Source organism: Mustelus asterias, chromosome 8 (genome assembly GCF_964213995.1).
Source record: "Mustelus asterias chromosome 8, sMusAst1.hap1.1, whole genome shotgun sequence".
NCBI classification, from domain to species: domain Eukaryota; kingdom Metazoa; phylum Chordata; class Chondrichthyes; order Carcharhiniformes; family Triakidae; genus Mustelus; species Mustelus asterias.
In genome coordinates, this window is record NC_135808.1 from 54,914,888 (window position 1) to 54,920,887 (window position 6,000).

Consider the following 6,000-nt stretch of genomic DNA (forward strand, 5'->3'; position numbering starts at 1 on the left):
TTAAGATTAGAAGCAGATTTTGAGATTGTGCTGCAACATTCATTTGCAGTAGGCCCGCAGTAGATCGATTTTGCTGAACTTCGGCTCGGCTGGCAAAGAAATCCTCAATCAAAGCAGGTTTTGATCCACATACACAACTGGATTGATAGTTGTTTTGAAATCTCTGCAAATACGTATAATCCTGCCCTTTTTCATTATTGGCAGAATAGGGGTTGACCAGTCATTAGTGGTGACAGGTTCTAAAACCTTTGTGTCAACAAGTCTGATTAGTTCACATTCCACCTTTGGACATATACTGCTCTAGCCTTGAACCTTTTAACCTAGCTATTTGGTTTTAAGTTTCATCTGAACTCCTTTCATTAAGCCAAATGTATCTTCGAATACTCTGCTATATTTTTCCAAGATGTTCTCAAGATCTGTCTTTGCACCAACCAATCTCTTTACAGCTTTATCTTCTCGAGCCAAGAACGACCGAAGATATCTGGAAAATTTCCTCAGACAACATGGAGCGGCAGCTCCATAATTTGTCCACTCAACTCTACCTTGACAATGATGTAACCTCTCAGGCACAACTTCTTTAGTATATGTCCTTAAGATGTCATTTGCTTCAGTGAAAGGTGCTGCAATTGCTGTTTATAGGTGGGTTCAGGAATTAGAGATACAGCAACACTTACGTCAACCTCCGTTCTGATGGGTTGTCCATTCAACTTAGGAACTACCCAGAACCTATGTGATTCATCTTGAACAGATAACCCATTCAACTTCAGTTCTTCATCAGACTTCTGGACTGTGTCTTCATTATTTTTAAAAGCATCCAGGGGGTGCTGTGGGCCATCAACAGCAGCGGAACTGTACTCCAGCACAATCTGCAATCTCATGGCCCGGCATATCCCCCACTCAATCATTACCATCAAGCCAGTGGATCAAACCTGGTTCAATGGAGAGTGCCAGAGGGCATGCCAGAAGCAGCATCAGGCATACCTAAAAATGAGGTGTCAACCTGGTGAAGCTACAAAACAGGACTACTTGCATGCCAAACAACAAAAACAGCAAGTGATAGAGCTAAGCGATCCCACAACCAATGGATCAGATCTAAGATCTGCAGTCCTTCCACATCCATTCGTGAATGGTGGTGGACAATTAAGCAACTCACTGGAGGAGGAGGCTCCACAAATATCCCCATCCTCAATGATGGAGGAGCCCAGCACATCAGTGCAAAAGATAAGGCTAAAGTATTCACAACAATCTTCAGCCAGAAGTGCCAAGTGGATGATCCATCTCGGCCTCCTGCAGTGGTCCCAGCATCTCAGATGCCAATCTCCAGCCAATTTGATTCACTCCGCATGATATCAATAAACAGTTGGAGGCACTGGATACTGCAAAGGCAATGGGCCCTAATGACATTCCAGCAATAGTACTGGAGACTTATGCTCCAAAACTTGCCGCTGCCCTAGCCAAGCTCTTCCAGTACAGTTACAACACTGGCATCTATCCAACAATGTGGAAAATTGCCCAGGTATGTCCTATACACTAAAAGCAGGACAAATCCAACTCGGCCAATTACCACCCAATCAGTCTACTCTCGATCATCAGTAAAGTGATGGAAGGGGTCATCAACAGTGCTATCAAGCAGCACCTGCTCAGCAATAACCTGCTCAGTGACGCCCAGTTTGGGTTTCGGACGGGTCACTCAGCTCCTAACCTTATTACAGCCTTGGTTCAAACATGGACAAAAGAGCTGAATTCCAGAGCTGTGGTGAGAGTGACAGCCCTTGACATCAAAGCTGCATTCAGCTCAGTATGGCATCAAGGAGCCATAGTGATACTGGAATCAGTGGGTATCGGGGGCAAACTCTCCGCTGGTTGGAGTCATACCTGGTACATAGGAAGATGGTTATGGTTGTGGAGGGTCAGTCATCTCAACTCCAGGACATCTCTACAGGAGTCCCTCAGGATAGTTTTCTAGGCCCAACTAAGGGAATAGAAATGACCCTGGTAATTATAGGCTGGTTAGTCTTACTTCGGTGATTGGTAAGTTGATGGAAAAGGTCCTTAGGGATAGGATTTACGACCATTTAGAAAGATGCGGATTAATCCGGGATAGTCAGCACGGATTTGTGAAGGGCAAGTCGTGCCTCACAAATTTGATAGAATTTTTTGAGGAGGTAACTAAGTGTGTTGATGAAGGTAGGGCAGTTGATGTCATATACATGGATTTTAGTAAGGCGTTTGATAAGGTCCCCCATGGTCAGCTTATGATGAAAGTAAGGAGGTGTGGGATAGGGGGAAGTTGGCCAATTGGATAGGTAACTGGCTATCTGATCGAAGACAGAGAGTGGTGGTGGATGGAAAATTTTCGGACTGGAGGCAGGGTGCTAGCGGAGTGCCACAGGGATCAGTGCTTGGTCCTCTGCTATTTGTGATTTTTATTAATGACTTAGAGGAGGGGGCTGAAGGGTGGATCAGTAAATTTGCTGATGACACCAAGATTGGTGGAGTAGTGGATGAGGTGGAGGGCTGTTGTAGACTGCAAAGAGACAGATAGGATGCAAAGCTGGGCTGAAAAATGGCAGATGGAGTTTAACCCTGACAAATGTGAGGTGATTCATTTTGGTAGGACTAATTTAAATGTGGATTACAGGGTCAAAGGTAGGGTTCTGAAGACTGTGGAGGAACAGAGAGATCTTGGGGTCCATATCCACAGATCTCTGAAGGTTGTCACTCAAGTGGATAGAGCTGTGAAGAAGGCCTATAGTGTGTTAGCTTTTATTAACAGGGGGTTAGAGTTTAAGAGCCATGGGGTTATGCTGCAACTGTACAGGACCTTGGTGAGACCACATTTGGAATATTGTGTGCAGTTCTGGTCACTTCACTATAAGAAGGATGTGGAAGCGCTGGAAAGAGTGCAAAGGAGATTTACCAGGATGCTGCCTGGTTTGGAGGGTAGGTCTTATGAGGAAAGGTTGAGGGAGCTAGGGCTGTTCTCTCTGGAGCGGAGGAGGTTGAGGGGAGACTTAATAGAGGTTTATAAAATGATGAAGGGGATAGATAGAGTAAACATTCAAAGACTATTTCCTCGGGTGGATGGAGCTATTACAAGGGGGCATAATTATAGGGTTCATGGTGGGAGATACAGGAAGGATATCAGAGGTAGGTTCTTTACGCAGAGAGTGGTTGGGGTGTGGAATGGACTGCCTGCAGTGATAGTGGAGTCAGACACTTTAGGAACATTTAAGCGGTTATTGGATAGGCACATGGAGCACACCAGGATGTTCGGGAGTGGGATAGCTTGATCTTGGTTTCAGATAAAGCTCGGCACAACATCGTGGGCCGAAGGGCCTGTTCTGTGCTGTACTCTTCTATGTTCTATGTATAATACTGTGGTCATAGAAACTAGAAGCAAGAGTAGACCTTTTGGCCTTTCAAGTCTGCTCTGCCATTCATTATGATCATGGCTGATCATCAAATACTGATCCCCCTTCCCCCCATATCTCCTGATCCTTTTAACGCCAAGAGCTATATCTAATTTCTTCTTGAAATCAAACAACATTCTGCCCTCAACTACTTCATGAGGGACCTCGATCTGAAGACTGAGTAAACCAAATTTGCACAAAGCTGTGGAAGACAAATTCCTGGAATGTATACATGATGGTTTTCTAGAACAGCTCGTTGAACCAACTAGAGAAAGGACTATTTTAGGTTTAGTATTATGCAATGAGAAAGGGTTAGTTAATCTCATAAAGGAACCATTAGATAAGAGTGACCATAATATGATAGTATTTTACAATCAGTTTGCAAGTGATGGAGTTCAATCTGAAACTAGGGGTCTTAAATCTAAACACAGGAAACTCCAGGGGTATGAGGGGCAAGTTGGCTGTGGTGGAATGGGAAACTATATTAAAAGGTATGACAGTAAACAGGTAATGGCTAGTATTTAAAGAATTAACACATAGAGTCATAGAGGTTTACAGCATGGAAACAGGCCCTTCGGCCCAACTTGTCCATGCCGCCCTTTTTTTAAAAACCCCAATTGCCCACATTTGGCCCATATCCCTCTATAGCCATCTTACCCATGTAACTATCTAAATGCTTTTTAAAACACAAAATTGTACCTGCCTCTACTACCACCTCTGGCAGCTTGTTCCAGACACACCACCCTGTGTTTGAAAAAATTGCCCCTCTGGACACTTTTGTATCTCTCCCCTCTCACCTTAAACCTATGCCCTCTAATTTTAGACTCCCCTACCTTTGGGAAAAGATATTGACTATCTAACTGATCTATGCCCCTCATTATTTTATGGACCTCTATGAGATCACCCCTCAGCCATCTACGCTCTAAATAAAAAAGTCCCAATCTATCCAGCCTCTCCTTTTAACTCAAACAATCAAGTCCCAGTAACATCCTAGTAAATCTTTTCTATGCTTTTTCTAGTTTAATAATATCCTTTATATAATAGGTTGACCAGAACTGTACACAGTATTCCAAGTGTGGCCTTACCAATGTCTTGTACAACTTCAACAAGACGTCCCAACTCCTGTATTCAATGTTCTGATCAATGAAACCAAGCATGCTGAATGCCTTCTTCACCACTCTGTCCACCTGCGACTCCACTTTCAAGGAGGTATGAACATGTACCCCTAGATCTCTTTGTTCTGGAACTCTCCCCAATGCCCTACCATTGACTGAGTAAGTCCTGCCCCAGTTCAATCTATCAAAATGCATCACCTCACATTTATCTAAATTAAACTCCATCTGCCATTCGGCAGTCCACTGGCCCAATTGATCAAGATCCCATTGCAATTGGAGATAACTTTCTTCACTGTCCATTATGCCACCAATCTTGGTATCATCTGCAAACTTACTAACCATGCCTCCAAATCATTAATATAAATGACAAATAATAGTGGACCCAGCACTGATCCCTGAGGCACACTGCTGGTCACAGGCCTCCAGTTTGAAAAACCAACCCTCTACAACCACCCTTGTGCACCAGTCCCTGAAGGTAAGCGTGCAGGTGCAGCAGGCAGTAAAGAAGGCAAATGGTATGTTGGCCTTCATAGCAAGAGGATTTGAGTGTAGGAGCAGGGATGTCTTGCTGCAATTATACAGGGCCTTGGTGAGGCCACACCTGGAATGTTGTGTGCAATTTGATCTCCTTTTCAGAGGAAGGATGTTCTTGTTCTAGCGGGAGTACAGAGAAGGTTTACCAGATTGATTCCTGGAATGGTGGGACTGACGTATGAGAGATTGAGTCGGTTAGGATTATATGGAGTTCGGAATGAGGTGCGATTCATAGAAACCTATAGAACTCAAAGGACTAGACAGGGTAGATGCAGGAAGAGAAATAAAAAATGCTGGAAAATCTCAGCAGGTCTGACAGCATCTGTGGAGAGAGAATGGAACCAACGTTTCGAGTCTGGATGACCCTTTGTCAGAGCTAATAGCAAAGAAAATCAGGAGAGATTTATACTATGAGGGTGGGGGGGGCTGTAATAGGACAAAGGTGCGCAAAGTATAGATGCAGGAAGGATGTACCTGATGGTGGGGGTGTCCAGAACCAGAGATAATAGCCTAAGACTGGGATGAGGAGAATTTTTTTCACTCAGTGTGGTGAGCCTGTGGAATTCGCTCTCACAAAGCGGTTGAGGCCAAAACTGTTGGTTTACAAGAAGGAGTTAGACAAAGCTCTTAGGGTGAAAGGGATCAAAGGATATGGGGAGATGGCTGCTGAGTTGGATTGTCAGCTATTATCATAGTGATTGGCAGAGCAGGCTTGAAAGGCCGAATGGCCTCCTCCTGCTTCTGGTTTCAGTGTCCAGGAGTACTGATCTGTGCAAGAGAACCACAAATATACATTCCTTTGAGGCACAGACAGCCAGAAACTTCTGGCCTGGGCCTATCTTTTCTAGAGCTTAGAAGAATGAGAGGTGACCTCATGAAATATCCAAAATTCTACTGGGCTCAACAGGGTAGATGCAGGAAAGATGTTTCATCTGGCT